The sequence below is a fragment of the Macrobrachium rosenbergii genome, chromosome 42, assembly GCF_040412425.1.
Source record: "Macrobrachium rosenbergii isolate ZJJX-2024 chromosome 42, ASM4041242v1, whole genome shotgun sequence".
NCBI lineage: Eukaryota > Metazoa > Arthropoda > Malacostraca > Decapoda > Palaemonidae > Macrobrachium > Macrobrachium rosenbergii.
Genome location: NC_089782.1, coordinates 15,531,549 through 15,551,314, shown reverse-complemented (window position 1 = coordinate 15,551,314; position 19,766 = coordinate 15,531,549). Strand labels below are relative to the sequence as shown.

The following is a 19,766-nucleotide window of genomic DNA, read 5'->3' as shown; positions in this document are numbered from 1 at the left end:
GTCACACTAAAGGTTTTTCAAAATCTCCACTGTCAGTGCCCAAGCTTCTGCTGCATAGTAATACAGTACAAAGATTACACAGTGTATGTCCATAAATATAATACACCTTCATTCTGTCTACTGATGAGCTATTTCTGTGTATCAGAAATACAGCTATCTATTTCCATTTAATCCAGAAAAATATTTTAAAACCATAGGGATAGACCTATATGAATTTGTTAAGACATATTGCATTGTACTATATCAGAAGGTGCTAAAAGAGATATAAAAATGACATTTTTATAATAACATAAAGTCTTATATATACTTACCAAATAATTACATAGCTATAGTTTCTACTTTGCACCGCAGCTCAAAATTTGAAATTCGGGGTAGTGCTCTTTTGTTTTGGGTGTAAGTATACTGCCCCACCCACTATCGTAGAAGAATAGGTACAACGTAGCTAAAGAGCTCAATTTGTTCATGCTCTATGTCCATGAAAGGGGAGGAGGGAGGGCTCTGATCATGTAATTATTTGGCAAGTATATATAAAACTTTATTTTATTATAAAGATGTCATTTTTATATAAGTAACTTACCAAATAATTACATAACTGAATCACACATTGATTGGAGGTGGGATGATTGGACATATACTACCCCAAAAAAGGTCTGATATGGAGAAGAATTTGGAATAGAACATTAGCTAGCATCTTGAAATGTTTGTTGTAACCTTACCTGGTGAGGGAGCAATGGCAGACGGGTATTGCCTCTGGCCATAGCTCCTCTCGACCTGTAGCGGAGTGGAGGCAGAGGGTCACATAAATATGTGGATATGCCCTTGCCCTGGGCGCAGTAGAATAGAACAACAAAGACCAGATAAACTCAACCTACACCACATGAAATTTTAGCCAAAATCATAAAATACAGATTGGTGACACTCACGACTCAGTGTTCACCAGATTTCCCAAGAAGTACAACTATCCTTATTCAAGGAGAGTAGATAAAGGAAAAAGAAACCGTTCCTCCTATCCTTCATCCCCCAATTCCATGCCAGCTGCGAAGAATGGACCTAAAGTACTGCATTTTTTGTACACCGTTCCAATGTCCCGAAAGTAAAACATGGCAAACACTGACTTGCACCTCCAAAACGTTGTTTGCAAAATTGAAGAGAGAGACAGGTTATGTCTGAAAGCCACAGACGTCGCCACGGCTCTTATTTCATGAGCCTTTACTTTACACAAGGGTAGTAAATCATCTTGAACTCCCAAATGTGCTTCCAAAATCACGGATCTTAAAAAGAATGATTATGCATTCTTGGACACAGGACGGCTGGGGTTTTTCACAAAACACCAAAGATTAGGGGCTGATCCTCTAAGATTTTTGGTTCTTTCAAGGTATACTCTCAAGGCTCTTACAGGACAGAGGACTTTCTCTTGATCGGATGGACCTAGTACTTCTGACAGGCTCTTGATTGAAAAGGAGCAAGGCCAAGGGTTAGCTGGGTCCTCATTCTTGGCCAAAAAATCCAAATTTAGTGAGTATACAGCACTGCCTTGTGAGAAACCTATCCTTTTATCAATGGCATGAAGTTCACTGGCTCTCTTGGCTGTAGCCAGTGCCATCAAGAATAATGTCTTCTTTGTCAGATTACAAAGTGACGATGAATCCAAAGGTTCAAACGGCGACCCTGACAGCCAGTTGAGGACCACATCCAAGTTCCAAGTGACTCCCGAGGGTTTTGCTTGCTTACTAGTATTCAAATGCTTGATTAAATGGCTGATGTCTTGGTTCGAAGACAGGTCTACTCCTCTATGTTTGAATACTGAACTCAACATCACTCTGTAACCCTTGATGGCAGATGTTGTGAGTCCTTTCAATGTTCTAAGATATAATAAAAATCTGGATTGGTAGACTGCCGAGGAAGATTGTCCCCTGCACTTAGCAACAGCCTCTGCAGTCTTCCTTGAAAATCCTTTCACTCTGACAAGCTCCCTGACAATCTGAAACCTGTCAGGGGGAGAGTGGATAACCCTTGATGGAATCAGAGGAAGTGCGGCTGTTTGAGAAGACTTCTCTTCTGAGGAAGTAGCCTTGGGAAGTCCGTCAAATGGCTCATCAGGTTGGGGAACACTCCCTGTGTGACCAAAAGGGAGTGACTGAGGTCACTGACACGTTGTTGCGTGCACTGAACTTTTTTAACACTTCCCTCACCATGCTGAAGGGAGGAAAGGCGTAAAGGTCGAGGTTCGACCAGTCCTGCAGCATGGCATCTGTTGCCCATGCTTGTGGGTCCGGAGTCGGGGAACAATACAATGGAAGACAATGGTTCCTTGGCGTCGCAAACAGGTCTATCGACAGCTTTCCCCACGGCTTCCACAGGTCAGTGCACACCTGTGGATTGAGTGTCCATTCTGTCAGTAGAACCTATTTGCCATGACTCAATTCGTCTGCAAGGACGTTCATCTTGCCCTGACTGAAGCGGGTCACTAATTGGGTCTCATTGCTCCTTGCCCATAGAAGAAAATCCTTTGCCACTTCGTAGAGTGTAAAAGAATGGGTCCCTCCTTGATTCTTGGTAAAAGCCAGGGCGGTCATGCTGTCCGAATGAACTGCTACTGTCTTGTGGAAGGTTAGCGTTGCAAAGTGTTGAAGTGCCAGATGAATCGCTTTTAACTCCTTTACATTGATGTGGAGGTTTCTTTCAGTAGGCAACCATGTTCCTGACACCTCCATATCGTTGAGAAGGGCTCCCCAACCCAGATCCGAAGCGTCTGAGAATAACGTTAGGTCGGGGTTCGTTGGAGCCAGAGGCCTTCCTGTTGTAAATCTGTCTTCCGCTAGCCACCACTGGAGGTCCTCTTTTATTTGGGGATGTTGAAAACGAATGAATCCGGGAACGACTTCCTTTTCCAACTGGCCTTGAGGTAAAATTGCAGTACTCTTATATGTAGCCTGTCTAATGGAACGAACTTCTCTATGGAAGAGAGAGTTCCCAGAAGACTCATCCATGCGTTGGCTCAGGAGGAGTGGCGAGTTACGAAGTCCTGGCCTTTCCTGCAGCAATTTAGTATCCTCTGTTGGGATGGAAAAGCCCAAAAACTCAGAGAGTCTATCACTATCCCCAATATAGAATAGACTGAGTCGAGACTAGCTGTGACTTCTTGAAGTTTATTAAAAGGCCTAAATCTTGAGCGAGATGGAGAGTTTTCTGCACGTCCTCCGTGCACTGAGATCTCGAGGGGGAGCGTAGAAGCCAATCATCCAGGTACAGAGAGATGTTTATCCCCATAAAATGTAGCCATTTCGCTAGGGGAGCGAGTACCCGGGTAAAAACTTGAGGGGCAGTGGAAAGTCTGAAGCAGAGTGCCTGAAACTGGAAGACTCTGTCCTGGAACACGAATGTCAGATACTTTCTGGAGTCCAGGTGAACTGGAATGTGGAAGTAAGCATCTTGCTTGTCGATCGTAACCATCCAGTCTTCCTAATGGATGGCCGACAAAACCGACTGACTCATCTCTATTTTGAACTTCGTTGTTTGAACGAAGAGGTTCAGGAACTGACGTCCAGGACAGGTCTCCATCCTCCCGATGACTTGGGAACCACGAAGAGGCAGTTGTAAAACCCCTCCGTGTTTACATCCTCGACTGCTTCCACTGCTCTCTTTTCTAGTGGGGCTGACACTTCCCAAGATAGGACCAACAAGCTCTCTAAGTCTACCAAGTAGGCTGTTAAGCTGATGGGAGAGGTTATTAAGGGAGGTTTCTCCCTGAAAGGGATAGCATAGCCTTCTTTCAATACCTTCAGCATCCACGGCTCCACATTCTTCTTTTTCCATTCTGTCCAGAAATGGGAAAGTCTTGCTCCCACTGGAACACGGAGGACGTATGTCTCGTTTTCGAGTTGTCTTGTTAATGGGTTTTCTAGTTGGTCTGGAAGTTCGGAGGCTGGCTCTAGGTCGGGGCTGGAAATGACCTCTAGAACCTCGAAAGGGCTGCTGCTGCAAGCGCGATGATGTTCTAGTAGCTGTGCTGGTAGTGGCTCGTGTGGAGAACTTAGTCCTTTTGGTGGACTGAGTGAGGAGGTCCTGAGTCGGCTTCTTCAGCTCCACTGAAACCCGTTCCAAGGTGTCATGTGGGAACAGACTATTCTTGTCCAGGGGTGCAAAAAGAAGCGAAAGATGTTGCAATGGGGTGACTCACTTTGCAGTGTACGGACGCCACAAATCTCATTTCTTGAGGACTCCTGTTGTGAAGATGGTTGCTAGCTCTAGTGCTCCATCTCTTACGGCTCTACCAGCACACCCTAGTACTCCCAGCCAGTCCGATGCAAAGTTCTCTGGAAGGGAAGTACAGTCTTCTTGGCTAGGGCCCCCACCATCCAATCCAGAAAACTTAAGATCTCAAAGACTTTAAAGATGTCTTTAAGCAGATGGTCTAATTCCGAGGCTGTGACAAGAATTCTGGCCAACGAGAAAGCCGAGCGACAAGAAGCATCTATCATACTGGAGAAGTCCCCTTGAGAGGAGGCAGAAACTCCCAAGGACAGAGCTTCTCCAGTTGCATAAGACAGATACTTCTGCCTTATCAAACGAGAGGGAGGCGAACAGAACACCTGGTGGTTGTCGCATCAAGAAGGCCGAACCCGGCGATAAAGGGACGACTGAAGAGAAGAACGACAGGTAACAGACCAGGAAACACCTGAGCAGTGCCGAGTAATGAGAGGCCGGTTGCTCCTCTTCTGCAGGTTCCTCGATGGACAAAGCGGGTGATCCTGGGGGGTCCACGGTGTCTTGCACTACCGGAGTTGGCTTTTGAAGAAGGCTCAACACTTTATCAAGCCAAAGTTGAAGCGGGCGCCAACAAAGGATCTTGAGCAACAGACGGAAATTCTCTTGAAGTATCCGATACTGGAAGTTCTCCTTGCGGAGTCATGAAGAAATTAGAAGTGGGGTGGACTTCAAGAGAGGCGCCCACAGCGACTGGACGCGTGGACGTTGGGCGCCCACTCACTGTCAAAGCAGACACTGACTCCTTGGAAGCGGCTGCATTCTCTGCGGACACTTGGCACCCCAAGGATGGGCACTTGGCAATCTGACGTTCCCATTCCGAGTGGTCAAACACAGGCTCTTCTAACTTGGAATCTGGGTGTCCATGAACAGGAAAGGAGGAAACTGCACACTCATGCGATGGGCGCTTGGACAAATTGCGCTCATCCAATGGGCGCTCTAGAGATGAAAGCTTGGACACTGAACAATCTTTGAGTTGGCGCTTATGCACACCACTAACGTACACTGGGTGCTGATAATATGGACTGGCACACACTCATTTGGGGTCGGAACACACTTTTGCACCTGAATGGGAGCAAGAATCTTTCGCTGGCAACTCCCAAAAACTACAAGAAGGGAGAGGGCTACGTTCTCTCTCTACAGCTCGCTTACGAGGGAGGGGCAAACCTGAATCCAAGGAAGTGCCCAGCCTTTTCAATGGCCTAGAAACTTTGGCAAAATGGTCACTGCATTTCTTTGATGCGGGAGAATCTGAATCACTTGAAGATAGTGCATGCACATCCATTCGAACACCTTTCCAACAGCGTTCTTTCGCAGCCCGGGATTGGCAGACAACAGGCTCAGATGAGGCGACACCTGCTCGTGGGCAGACCCCACTGACCTCCCTTGGACTGCCAGTTTGCTTCCTCCCAGGTTGGCAAGGAGAGTTTTGCAGGGACCTTGGTCTAGGAGCATAAGTGGGACGAACAGCCGCCCCCCCTCCACTGACACTTCACGACACTACACTATTAAATTTGTCCATTAGGACCTTCACATAGTTCCCAATCCGGGAAACAGTATTGACAAGTAAATTATATTTTTGATCTACCTGTGCTTCTAAGCTGGCAATGGCATTAGGTTCAGCAGAATGAGAGCTAGGTAATGGAGTGACAGGAAAGGCTGGAGGACTGGAAATGGGAGAAAAAGCTGTCACAGGCATTGAAGGGATAGGCATAACATCAATACCAACTCCTGGAGAATGACCTATACTAGTGGAAGCCTTAGTTTCGGCCCTAGCTGTAGCTTTTTTAATTTGGTCACGCTGCAATTTCTCTAAGTGTGTCTGTAAAGTCTTCCATTTTCCCTTCTTCCAGCCTTTACATTTGTCACAATTCAATTCCGGAGAACAAATTTGTTCCCTACAAGTACAACAAATGGTATGTGAGTCATATTTTGCAGAAGTGAGTATAGTTCTGCAGCTTTTGCTAAAGTACCTAATGCTAGACAAACCAGAGTCAGACATAATGGACAAAATTCCAATTAGACAAGTCACAACCAAAGAAAAATCCAAATTCTTGCTAAGCTAAATAGTTGTGCTACCAAAACCAAAGAATACTTCACCAAAGACAATCTCCGACCATCGGGCAGCAACAAATTGAGTTCTTTAGCTACGTTGTACCTATTCTTCCCCAATAGTGGGTGGGGCAATATACCTACACCCAAAACTAAAGAGCGCTATCGCGCATTTCGAATTTTGAGCTGCTGTGTAAAATAGAAACTATAGCTATGTAATTATTTGGTAAGTTACTTATATAAAAATAGCTTAGCCACTACAATACCACATAAAGTGTTAACTCCTAAAAAGATTAGGCTAGGTTAGGTTAAGAAGCATACAAACATTAACTATCTTACTGGTACCACAAAAATTTGAATAAAAATGCCTGGCCAAAGCCATAAAGAGTGCCAAAGGTGAATATTTACAATCACAATGATTTTTCCTTATGGAGTGCAAATGTAAATTTACAATATCTTAGATATTTGCTTGTAAATATAAGGAAGCTTTATAAATTTTTGAGGTCCCTATCTGATCTTTTAAACATCTTGCTATATTTAAAGTATTCTTGCAAATTCTCATTTTCCCTATTTTTCTCAACCCACTTGGGGGATCTCACATCTTTCTTATAAACCATATTTTTAGCTTATCAAAATGTAGATCTTCCTCATTTCCAAGTTTCCCATACTTTCAGAGTCCTCCCACTTTTCAATTAGAGGGACATCCTCATAACAATAACTGCAAAAAGTGAAGGTCAAAAGTTTATAATCATTAACAGAGGTATTACGGATCCACAATTTTCAGCAACTCTTCGTAGTAATAAAAGTTTTTATGCCAGCTTTCCCTTTTATGGGGCTGACATGAAATGAGTTCTCTTGACTCTTCTCAGCCCTATACTCCTTAGTTCTTCTTTGGAGGGGTGGCTAGAGCTCTCGGTTAGCACGCTGTTGGCCCAGCATTCGAGGAATTTATTTCTGGTGATAGAAATTCATTTCTCGTCATAATGTGGTTCGGATTCCACAATAAGCTGTAGGTCCCGTTGCTAGGTAACCAATTGGTTCTTAGCCACGTAAAATAAGTCTAATCCTTCGGGCCAGCCCTAGGAGAGCTGTTAATCAGCTCAGTGGTCTGGTTAAACTAAGATATAAGCGTCTGCCTAAACACCCGTCAGCCATTCAGGTATTCATTTAGCCCCTTTCTCCATGATTGCCAGACTGTTCATACAGGTATTTTTCTTGCTACCTCCATATCTACTGCTTTTATTGTCAAATGCTTCTCATCCCTTCTCATCACAAGTTATCAGTCATTGAGAACTCATTCCTAACCTATCATCACATAATCTGTTTTCCTTGAGGATGCCCATATTTCTATTGCATATATGTGCATAATTTATATAACCATCATAAATCTTTCCCCTTTCTCATACTAGGAAATTTTTATTTATGAGTAGTCTGGCCATCTATCCATTTCATCTATGCTGCAGCTACTCTATTTCTTACTGCCCTTAATTCTTGCTTCACAATCCTATATATCACCAAGGTACAGAAATGCTCTGCCAAATCTAAGGCCTGCTCATCTGTCACAATGGGTTTCTACAATTCCCCCTTCCCATTTGGTCTTGTAATGTCTTCTTCCATATTTTTTGTAATACTGAGCACCTCTTCTGACATCATCTGTTACTTGCACCACACAGTACAGAGTTCACACCCACACCTTTCCTACAATAACCATAAGGCCACGTCCCTGGTTTTACTTTTCCCTTTGCTTCATTTCTAGGCACCATAAACTTTGTTTACCTGCACTGATTTTCAATCCTCTCCTGCCATTCCACTTTTCCACTGCCTGCTCCAAAGATTTTGCTGTTAGCACTGAGTTATTTGCATAAAGGAGCTTCCAGGGACCTCTTTTATGCACTTCTTTGTAGCCTCTTCCATTAACCTACTGAGATAAACAGCAAAGGGCTCAGCAGCCATCACTGATTAACACATTTATCTCAAATGTTTCTCAAACATTGTCTTCAATCTACATCTAGTATTACGGCAAAGTAACATCAATAGTTTAATGAGTCTTTCTGGCGAAACTTGTAATTATAATGCCTATCTAATAATTTACATGGGTACTCTGCCAAATGCCTTGTCAAGGTCCACAAGCCTATGTCTTATAATTGCTTCCTCTTTGCATGGTATTTTTCATGTATTTGTCTCATTAAAAAAAAAAATTAAACCAAACCTTTTTCAATATTCTTAAAGCATGCTCAAGTAGCCTTAGTCCTTCATAAATTCCATATTTTATTGCCTTGCCTATGCTTTGCATACCATTACTGTAAGGCCTTTTCTCACACTCCTGGTCCAGTTTCTTCCTTAGCCTATCTAGCAAGTTCTTGAATGACTGGCTCTCCTGCTGCCTTAATTAAGTCACTTGTAATTCTAGATGGTACTGGGACTTTACAAGGTTTCATCTATTCAAAGGCTCTTTTTAACCTTTTCACCCATTGTGTTTTTTGTTGGTTCTTATACTAGTCCATGGCAACATCCTCATGTTCATGTTTATTTTCTGCAATGGTCAGCAACTACAATTTACAAATGTAGGCAGAAAAGTGACGAGTGTGTCTCCTGCAGATGCTTGCTGCAAGCCTTGTTAAATGATACCAAAGCCGCAAGATTTGCCTCAAAAGCTCAAAGGTAAGAAAAGGATAGAACAAAATATAGAATTTAGGCCAAAGGCCAATTGCTGGGACCTGTGAGGTCATTTAACAGTGAAATGGAAACTGACAGTAAAAAGGGTTTAAAGGTATAACAGGAGGAAAACCTCGCAGTTGCCCTATGAACCAACTGTTATGAGAGTGTGGAAAGCATGTCAGAAGAAAGAGAATACGAACGGGTACAGTAAACGAAATGAAAGGGGCTGAAGGTTGGGGCCAAAGGGACACTGCAAAAAACCTTAAGTGGTACATACAGTGTGCTTCATGAGGTGCACTTATGGCACTAGCCCCCTATGGGCCCCAAAGGTAAGTAAATAAGGAAATTTTACCGTAATGAGCTAATGCAGGTTAGATAGCAGGTCTAGGGTATGAGGGTAAAGAATGCAATCATGGCAACACCAGGAGGCCTCCTCTGGTCAGACAGGATGTTGCGCCCCATGTTAGATTAGGTGTATCACTATAAGCACGCCAAAAGATGAAACAGCTTAGTCCGACCATGATGACTAATACTCACAGTTAAAACCATCGTTGGCAAAGCAGACAAACCTACCAACAGCGGAAAATATAAGATGGGCTAGCTCAGTGTTTATGTGCCCGACAAAATGTCACGCATTTACGATTTTAATTGCACAAGAAGACAAGGTAGGGTAAAAACTTACAAAGGACGTTAATTCCTTAAATGGTTGGGATCTCAGAACTCAATATTCTCCACAGAAGTTAAACTCCTACAAACGTCTTGCTAACCCAGCTTTAAAAATTGAATCCATACTCATTTAAGTTCATCAGACACAATGTTTCACAAATTGATCAGAACTCGACGCAAAGCCTTGAGACGTCTATAAAAGGCTTTAGTTGTTATATTTTAGAAGAAAATACGTTCATAATCATACGCAACTACACACATTGATCAGAATTTGTTACTATTTATGATTAAAAAGTAATTCAAACACTACAGACACTTAATGCACTGATATTTTACGAAAACCGTAAACTGATTTATTAGTAGTAATAGTTGTCGGAATATCTCTTTGAAACAGCTCCCTTCCTCGATCAATTTTGCCTTTGGTTGTGCTTAAGTATATCACATAGTAGTACCATCTTTTTTATGTAAATTATTTCATATTTTCGCTTTCGTCTTTGGACAGATCGGTGAATGGTAAGATGTTGCCATTTAGTTTCTCCATATCGCCCTAATATGGCCGTTGTTTGAATCTATATCTATTTCTGATATTATATTTTAGACAAAGAAGAAAAGTAAGAAATGTTTTAGTTTTTCAGTTACTTATTCACCACACAAACATTTAGCATCTTCCCCCCTTTCACCTTTTCCTGTCATTTAGCATAGTTTTTTCAGTGTTGCCTTACCAAGTTTCTTCTATTATGGTTCCCTTAAATTTCTAGTAGATTTTCGGTGTTGATTTTTCATATAATTCTATGTTCCATGATTTTTTGTCCTAGGCTTTTAAAACAGATTTCATTTTTCGCTCAATCGCTTAAATTTTTCTTGAATTTAAGTCTAATTCCATCAGATTAATTTGCAAAATCCGAGTTTTTTCCTCTTGCTGGTCTAAGGTTATCTCATACAGGAGCCAATGTCTACCTATGTTCTTTTCCTTAACCATAGTTGTAACATTTATCTTCCACTAATTCGATCTTTTTTACGAGACTCGGTTCACCAGTCAACTTACGATAATAAATATTCGTCGAAAGTTTTGAAGTCGGTATCCCAGGGCAAATCCTTGGAGACTAGAGTCACCCAACGGAACTGCCCACAAAACTTTAGTAATTCTGGCATCATGGTCAGCAATCCCCTTGTCTTGCTGCTCAGTTCATTCGTCAACAGAATTATCATAGCCTGCATTTCTTTTCTATTCATTCGCTGTTAAATAAGCTTTTATCAGAACAACTAGGACAGAATCACTCCAATATCTTGATGTTATCATCACTGACGCCATATAGAAATTCATATCTTATACAATACCACTCATCACAGCCACATTCTACCCAATCTTTTCACTGACAACCGTGTTTCCTATGATTTTTTTTTTTACGTACAACACAGCCAACTTTAAGGTGGAAAATTTTTTCCTGCTCAAGATGCAAAAGCACTCAGCAAGCAAGCCTGTGCTCCAATGTCACCTCCCTTATTGCTTTTATTGTCGTTCCTACTCTTCATTTGAATAATTCAGTTTTCTTCCGCACTATTTTCGGTGTGTTTTATTCCTCTGGATGTCTTTATTCATCTAACAAAGCTCTCTTGTATAATTTCATCCTATTTCATTTTATGCCCTGATTTATTTCAATTATTCTGCGTTCTAACTTCTTTGCTTATTTATTTAGAGGTCCGTCATGTGTTCAGTAGCACCTTGTTTTTCTAATTATTCTCCAGACAGTGTTTACCTAACAGCTAATGTGGTTCGGATTCCACAAAAAGCTGTAGGTCCCGTTGCTAAGTAACCAATTGGTACTTAGCCACGTAAAATAAGTCTAATCCTTCGGGCCAGCCCAGGAGAGCTGTTAATCAGCTCAGTGGTCTGGTAAAACTAAGGTATACTTAATTTTTAACTTTACGCAACAAAATATCATAATTTATGATATATCTCCATAATATATGGTGCCAGCGAATGGTCTGTAAATTTTTTTTTCATCTAGAGCCAATGAATACTGATCTTTATATAATTTCTGCCATAAATGAGGTCACGCTATGATTATTTTTCCAAATCTTGCTATTTTTTTTTTTATTAACATTCTTGTGGTCAAGTACTGTATGTCTATTTAGATGTAAAAATGACGAATTTCATCTTGTAGTTTTTATGAGTTTTCTGTCCCTATTTCAGCATTATATCACAAAGTTTATTATATTTTATTAATTTCAAGTAAGAAATACACAAACTTTGCTGTGTTATTTAATCTAAATGTCTTTTTTTTATTTGTCTTGAAGAGATCTTTAATCTTTTTTTAACGTTTGCTGTTTTCCTGCCAAGTTATTATTTCGTGCTATACTCTCATGAAATTATTTTATCATTGTTTCTTCTAGGTATATAATCTTTAGCGAATTCCGTCAAAGCCTCACTATTTCATCCGACTATTTTTTCTTTTAGCTTTTAATTCGATAACTCGATTGCAAATGTTATTTTTCTGCTTCTGCCCTGCATTTATATCGTGTTATTAAGTTATTTTAACCCTATTTTTTTTGTCTGCTGATACCCGACCTTAGTCCCTAGTGTTCTGTATAATTCATTATCATTTAACATTACGAGTCTCGATTTTTTGTTTCAGTTCATGCTCATACTTATTTGTTTACAAATACCTTCCCGTTTTCCTTCACGACTCAGACAATTCCAGTAACCTTGTCTGCCTAGTTTATAATTTGATTAAATTTCATTAAAGTTTTAATTAAATCATGTATAAATTAAAAACAGATTTTAAAGTTTCGTTAAAGTTAGTATTGTTGATAATTATTTGATATATCCTTAAGAGTCTTTTATTTAAAACATCATAATGTTTTCATTTGATCTCTAACATGGATCACTTAGGGGAAGATAATGGAAATGTTCGGAAAGAATCCCTTCAGTAAATATGATATATTTAATTTTAATTGAACATACTTTTAACAGAACATATGTTACAAAAAAGGAATTTATAAATAAATATAAAGATAATTAATTGGTTACTAAGTAAAATAACCCTTCTTGATCGAAAATACCATTGTAAAAATGGTGTATATCGTCAGATGTATGATACTTATCCTACAACACAAAATTTTCTCTTCAGCAACAATATCGGGGAATGGACCGTATTCGCAAATATGTGGGTCTATTTTGTCTAAATTATAAATATAGGATATTCGGTTGGATAATTTTGTACGTTTAATTTTTCAAATGTTAGACAAATTAGTACTTTATCGTTCGCGTCAAATCAAGATCCTTATCGACGATAATAGTAAATAGTAACGAGATATATTAGAAATTCCAGTTATTTTGTACATATTTATCAATTCAGTGCACATTAATGGCCATTTTACGCTGATGCTCTTGAATTTTGATGATTAATATCATAATTTTATTGGAAGTACGCAACAATTTTTTAAAAATGAGCACGATAGTCTACTTTGGCGCTAGCCACGCCCACAAACATTACAATACCATGAGTCAAGTATCCGAAATTCTAGTTCTGAATTCGCTGATGTTCAGTCCAAGAAATACTTAGGAAAAATTTCGCTGATTCCCTTCTGCGTCAATTTTGATGACCCCAATTGTCCCCAACAAGGCGTAAGTATTTCCGTGACATCAGGAGATGTTCCTTGAGTTGATCGGCTTTGACGTATGGTATATGGAAGATGTTGAAAATACTGTTGTTATGTAGGTCACAGAATGGAAGCTGCAAGGCAGCTCGTAGCTCAGCGCCGTAAAGAATTTGACTCGGGACATTGAGCTGAGGACCTTCATAAATATACCGACCCAAACTTACATTTTGCAAACCCTGGCCGTAACTTGAAGGCCCTTGGTAACCGAGGCGTCTGCAGTTCCAATGTGGATTTGCTAGCAAGGCCTCGGTTAGGCGGGGTAGGCTTTAGCCCAGAAGTCTGTATTGGTAGCCGTAGATTAGGCCGAAGTGAGTGCTCCCGTAGGGGGTTAGTGCCGTCGGTGCACCTCATGCAGTGCACTGTAGGCATTACTTAAGGTTCTTTGCAGCGACCCTTTGACCCCTGACTGCAACCCTTTCATTCCTTTTACTGCACCTCCTTTCATATTCTTTCTTTCCATCCTACTTTCCACCTGCTACTAACAAGCATTTCATAGGCTAGCCTAGTGCAACTGCGAGGTTTTCCTCCTGTTACACCTTTCTGCTCTCAATTTTACTGTGTGGGGAATGACCTTGTAGGTCCCAGTGCTTGGCCTTTGGCCAAAATTTTATATTCCATTCCATTCAATTCCATTCCTTGGCTGAAGCGAAAATTCCTGTGGTAAAATTTTATTTTAATAATTCTTGCACATTGTAATGCAGTAATGATATCCCTGTGTTATAATGTGTGCTTTTAACTAGGCTATTTGTGGAGTGAGCGCTTAGGAACCAGGGACCAGGTGGGAACTTGACAGGGGTTTTTGCCCTTCAGCAGTCACTTTTTGATAAATCTGAAAAAAATGAGCAGTTTATTTGCTTAAGACCAGAAATTTATGATTTTCTCAAAATTCTATGGGCCCATATGCCTTAAGACATGTTTTTGTATATTTATGTTCCCCATTTATTCCTTTTGTTGTTTTTACAATCTCTGCTTCTGTAAGCGGGTAAACTGCTCATTTTTTCATTGTTTTCCAGGATTCAATAAATACCTGACAAATGTGTGTGCTGACCTTGACTTTTCATAATGCAGTTAATCTGGACCCTAAACTGTAGGTTTACCCTCTTCCTTACCCCCTAGTGCATGGTATTCAGAAGAACACATTCCATAAATTTCTCCTAATGCAAATGAGACTATCAACGGCATCAAGGTCCTTGTATTTCACTCGTTTTGTGCTTTCCCCCACCCAGAAACAATGCTTTCCTGCTGTGGTCCCCAAAATTGTAGGATATCTAAGGTGTGGCCCACTAGGCCTGTCTCCAAACCATTTTTGGTAAAATTGAAGACTAGTACTGTGGCCTGGTTCCCACCAGTGGCTGAAAGTGCAATTAAATCTTCTACCGTTAGCTGTCTCTTGCACATCTGTGGGTTCTTGGATATCTTCCTCTTCAATTTCCAAATCTAAACCTTTCCAAAGTGTCAAGATCTTTTATTAATTTGCACAATTTTTTCATCCTTATTGAAACCTTTAAATGAGTTCACATACACTCTTAGCAGATTTTTCCAAATCCCATTCATACATTGTTTCTTTACTTCCTTCCATGCCTTTCCAGTGTTCATAATGGAGTTCAGGACATTGAAAGTCTGAGATCTATCTTCTCGTTAAATTTAACGTGAACAGCCAGAGCAAGCGTGTTCTGAAGATAAAAGGCCTTGAACGTAGCCAGACCACCCTGATCTGGGGTTGTATGAGAGAAGTTGTGTTTGGTGGCAGAAACTCAACTTACATTTTCTCGTTAATATCTCTGAGGTGCTGAGGGTGACTGGGAGCATTGTCTGGAATCATCAGAATTTGTAAGAGATGTTGTTTTCCCGACAACGATCTTTAACTTCTGTAATAAAGCAGTACACAAACCAATCTTGAAACAACAATGCAGTCATCCATGCTCTCTTATGAGGGTAATGCACAGTAATCATATGCTTGTTGATTCTTTTTAATGCCCTCGGATTTTCTGAGTGATAAATCGTGGATGTCTTAGGTTTATACCCAGCCACATTTTCCCCAAGCAGAAGAGTCAGTTGATCTTTGTATGCCATAAACCTGGACATCGTTGTTGCTTCTTTATGGACATAGGACCATTGAGGCATATGCTTCCAATACAGTCCTGTTTTGTCAATATTAAAGATTTGCTCTGGCAAGTACCCTTCATCAACGGTGACTTTATGCAAAGCATCCTTAGATTTAGCAGCTCCTCTGGCATCAGCGTTTGCTGCTTTGCTGCTTCACCACTAATTTTCACACTATGAAAACTATGGCAGTTTTTGAAATGACAAAACCATCCAGCATTTGTTACAAAACTTTTTTTTGGTTATATTTTTCTTGAATTAATTGAAAAGCATGCGAGGCTTTGTTTGAATGGTTAGGAGGCTGAGTGGCATATGCTTTTGTATCTGGTCCTCCATCCATGTGACCAGTAACTGCTCCATTTTTTCCAAAGGCCCTATCCTCGCCTTTGATTAATTGTTGAATGAACGGAAGCGGCTACCTTTATGGCATCCATTATCCGTTTCTCATCTTGAAGGATGGCGAATACCGTTGACTGCGATAAATGCTCATCATGTGTGATACCATGACTGGCTTTCCTGTGGCACACTGGTTGATAATTTTCATTTTCTGCTCCAAAGTGATGGAATGCCTCTTCTCTTTACACTACCAGCTGGAGTCTTGGTTGTTGTTGTTTAAGATTAAGCCAGCCTTGTGCTGGCACGGGCTCTTGCTCCTGGAGCAGCCCGTATTCTTGGTTGTTTGGCAGACATACTGATACTCTGTTACACAAATTTATGTTTCAGAGTTTACATTACAGTCAAATGCGCAAAAATTACAAATGAACACTGACCTAATTTTACTTCCAACACAGCGAGAGCGAGGTAGGCTCAGTACCTATTCCAGCCTCTCGGGCCAGCGTATCATACACCGCAAACTGCCTGATTGTATGCTGCTGCCTGCGCCTGTCACGCGGGAAATTTAAAAATATGTATTTTCAAAATATTGTCATATTGATATTAATTGCTAATCCCATCGCAAATCGGATTATCTCAAGGTTAATTATCATAATTCAAGTCAAGCACTACCTGTGTGTACATGTGCCTGTCATATGAATTTAAATTGTTTCATATGAAACAGTACAAAATACATAACCTCTATGATAGGCTATTTACATGTTACATGAATCATTTGATACTAAATGATGGATTAGATTCTTACCTTACATATGAGATATCACTACTAAATGTTAACCATTTTCTATGATTTGGTGTATTGGTCTTGATAAGTCTAAGGAAAATGATAGTGAGTAGCCTAAACTATTGTTTTTATGCATGTTTCAAATGAAAACAATGCCTTTGGGTAACCAGTACCTAAAATATAGGTATTAAGTAAAGCCTGCTCACAGTCTGGTTACATTGAAAGAGCTTATAACTAGGCCAAAGGTACCAGCATTCGTTTTGTTTCAGTGAACCAAAAATCTTATCTATTTGTGAGGAAATACAGACCATCACCTTTTATTTAGGTGTACCTTGTTCTTTAGTGCAAGCTGGAAATTTATTTCATAACAGGTTTCCCTCCCATTCGCCTGCTTCCTTTAAGGGGTAGTGCCGTTGGTGCACCTTATGTAGTGCACGGTAGGCATTACAGTACTTAAAGGTCCTTGCAGCGTCCCTTTGGCCCCTAACTGCAATCTCCTGTCATTCCTTTTACTGTACCTCCATTCATATTCTTTCTTCCATCTGACTTTCTACCATCTCTAACAATTGTTTCATAGTGCAACTGCAAGATTTTCCTCCAGTTACACCTGTTAAACCTTCCTACTGTCAATTTCCATTTCAACGCTGAATTACCTCATAGATTTTTTTCTTGTTGTACTTTGTACTACCCCTGAATTGAAACTCTCTCATCTTTGTGTGTGTACTCTCTCTCTCTCTCTCTCTCTCTCTCTCTGATGGCTGGTCTCGTGCTTTCTTGGAGAGTCAGAGCAGTGGCTCCTCCCTCTGCGGAAGAAGCAGCTTTGTTTGATTTCAAAAGAGCACTTCCCTCTTTCGGTGTCTGCAACAGCCTTCATTCACCTGTGGATGGGATATCTGATGTAGGTAGGTATTTTGCTGGGCTCTCTCTAAGAGTTCTCATGAATCATTGTCTTCACGTTTCCTGCCAGAACACGAGAACTGTCTTGGACTCCTCCCATTTGTACATTTGCCAAGGAACTCAGAGGATTAAGCTCTCCCTTCTCACTTGGTGCATGCATGATTCCCAGATCATTTGTATGGAGACAACATTCATGCACAATAGGTTGTCACTGTATAGAACCTCTGTTTGTCTAAAGTCCCCATATATGTGTGCATGATCCTGGGATCATGTGCATGCAGACAGTTAATGCTAAAGTTGGGTATCAAGCATTTTGCATGCATATGATCATGGCAGTGTCTAGTTCATCCAGAACTCCTTGACATTTGGTCATTGTCCCCATATCATGTATGTGCAAGAACAGTGTTCACACATGAAAAGGTCACTGCAGTACAGTACCATGGGTTATCATGCCAACACCCTGGGTGTTCTGGTTTGTTAAAGATTTGCAGTATTATGTGCATGGTAGTATATGTGAGTGTTTGACTGTAGCCTCTACAACTTCAGTTTTGGCTAATCGTACTTAAGTGTGCAGAAATGTGGACCATAATTTCAAGCCATTACTAGTCAACCCTGGTGTGTGTGATTTGGCGATTGGTATTGCCAGGTCGTATCAGTAGTGTCCATGGTCCCGGGAATACTCACCATGGCAGACTGGTCATTCAACTTCTCTTTCTGGTGAGGCTCTGACTCTTGCTTTTAGGAATCTGTTAGGACCTCAGTGCCATTCTCCTTTAGAACCTATTCAGAGTTGGAAGAGTTTTTGATATACAGGCAGTCCTCGGTTGTTGGCGATCTGGTTTTATGGCGTGTGTCTAGTGATGACAATACCTGGATTTTCAGCACGTGATATGTGCCGACCCCCGGTTATTGGCGCTGATCCTCGGTTATCGGCGCCGATAACTGGATATCAGTGCCAGTAGCCTGGGATCAGCTCTGTTATCTGCGATTTTTGGCTATGGTCACGCCGATAACTGGGGACTGCCTGTAGGGGAAACCACCACACTGGAAGCAGGGCAATCATTCTTACTGATGTGGTTGCTGCTTCCTGTAGTGTCTTGGATCTAGTTAACAGCCTGATCAAGCAAGCTGCTCTCCTTTCCTTGTTCTGCTGGAGGAGCTTCCACATCCCAGATGCATAGGTTATACCCATTGAAGTTGTTTCCTCAGCCAGACAACCTCCCCATGGCTTTCAGTTTTCAATTAATAGAGTCAGGAGCCATGACCACCACCTAGGCTGAATTGTAGTTCAACCTTTGGTTAAAAATGCTTGCTGACTTCTATGTTACTGGACTCACATCTGCAGATGAGTGAGCAAAATTGCCTTCCAACAATCTGGACATGATTGTTTCTCTGCCATTCAGACTGATCAATAGGTTGATCATTCAAATGCAGATTACACTTGGGCTTAGATGACCTTGGTGGCATCTGGTTGGCCCATGTGTAGTAATTTCCTGGTCTGCTGGCTCTCTTGGTCAAGATGCCTGGAGAGATTCTCCCCAACCCATTCCTCTTTGTCTGCCACGCATGCAGAGGTATCAATAAGTGGTATAGTCACTCCATTACAGCCCTCAGGTTTTCCATTATCCAGCAGCTCCTGCAAGGGAGAAGCTTTTCTCACAGGACTGAGTCTTCTTCTGCTGTTGGTGTAACAGAAAGGCTCTCTCTGTTCCAAGCTTCTGTTCAATGCTTTCACTTCTACCTTCATCGATGCAAGTGCCTTTTGGTTCCAGCATTGAAAGAATATTTCTCACCTTTAAATCAGGTAAGAGTTGTGCATGCTCATGAGAAGTTTTGAGTAGTATCGTGCTCTTCAAGAACTTTCCTCAGCTGAGTGGGATGTGATTTGCATTTTCTGCCCGTGGGGAAAGCCTCGGTTTTGAAGAACACGCTTAAAGCCTTATCATCTTGCTAGCCTTAGCCTTGATGAAGCATATTGGCGAGTTACATTGCTTGCCCTATCTTGTCCAGTATTGGACGGATGGGAATTTTTATCGTTCTCATTTGTCCATGAGTTTGTAGTGAAAACTCAGAACCTGTTGGTTTGTGATGAGAGATGGGTCTTGATTTCATCCCATTTTAATGCTTCTGTACCAGTGGTTGCCTTGTTGTATTAGTGTCTCAGAAGAACAATCACTCTGGCTAGAGCAGCAGTGATTTTTTATTGCTGGCAAGCATAAGGAGATGCCTAGGAGCACCATTCTTTTGCTTCCGTGTAGTGATCAGATGAACTTGCAACTCTGTAAGTGAGGGTGATAGCAGTGTACTTTGCACAAGTGCTCATGAAGCCAGGGGCTTGGGCCTA

General features: G+C 41.1%; 2 protein-coding genes across 14 annotated transcripts in view; one reads left to right on the top strand and one right to left on the bottom strand.

The window, feature by feature from the left end:
- Window positions 1-10,041, bottom strand: part of LOC136827975 (uncharacterized) — a 57,083-nt gene extending 47,042 nt beyond the window's left edge. For both annotated transcript variants that reach the window (XM_067085555.1, XM_067085556.1), the window contains exon 1: window positions 9,659-10,041. The gene's annotated coding sequence lies outside the window, so the exon portion shown is untranslated. The remainder of the gene's footprint in view (window positions 1-9,658) is intronic.
- Window positions 10,042-13,167: 3,126 nt separating this feature from the next.
- LOC136827977 (serine/arginine repetitive matrix protein 5-like) overlaps window positions 13,168-19,766 on the top strand; it is a 105,182-nt gene continuing 98,583 nt past the window's right edge. For 9 of the 12 annotated variants that reach the window (XM_067085570.1, XM_067085568.1, XM_067085564.1 and 6 more), the window contains exon 1: window positions 13,169-13,270. The gene's annotated coding sequence lies outside the window, so the exon portion shown is untranslated. Of the gene's footprint in view, window positions 13,271-19,766 lie in introns of all 12 variants that reach the window. The other 3 variants (XR_010849859.1, XM_067085565.1, XM_067085571.1) reach the window with 1 other exon arrangement.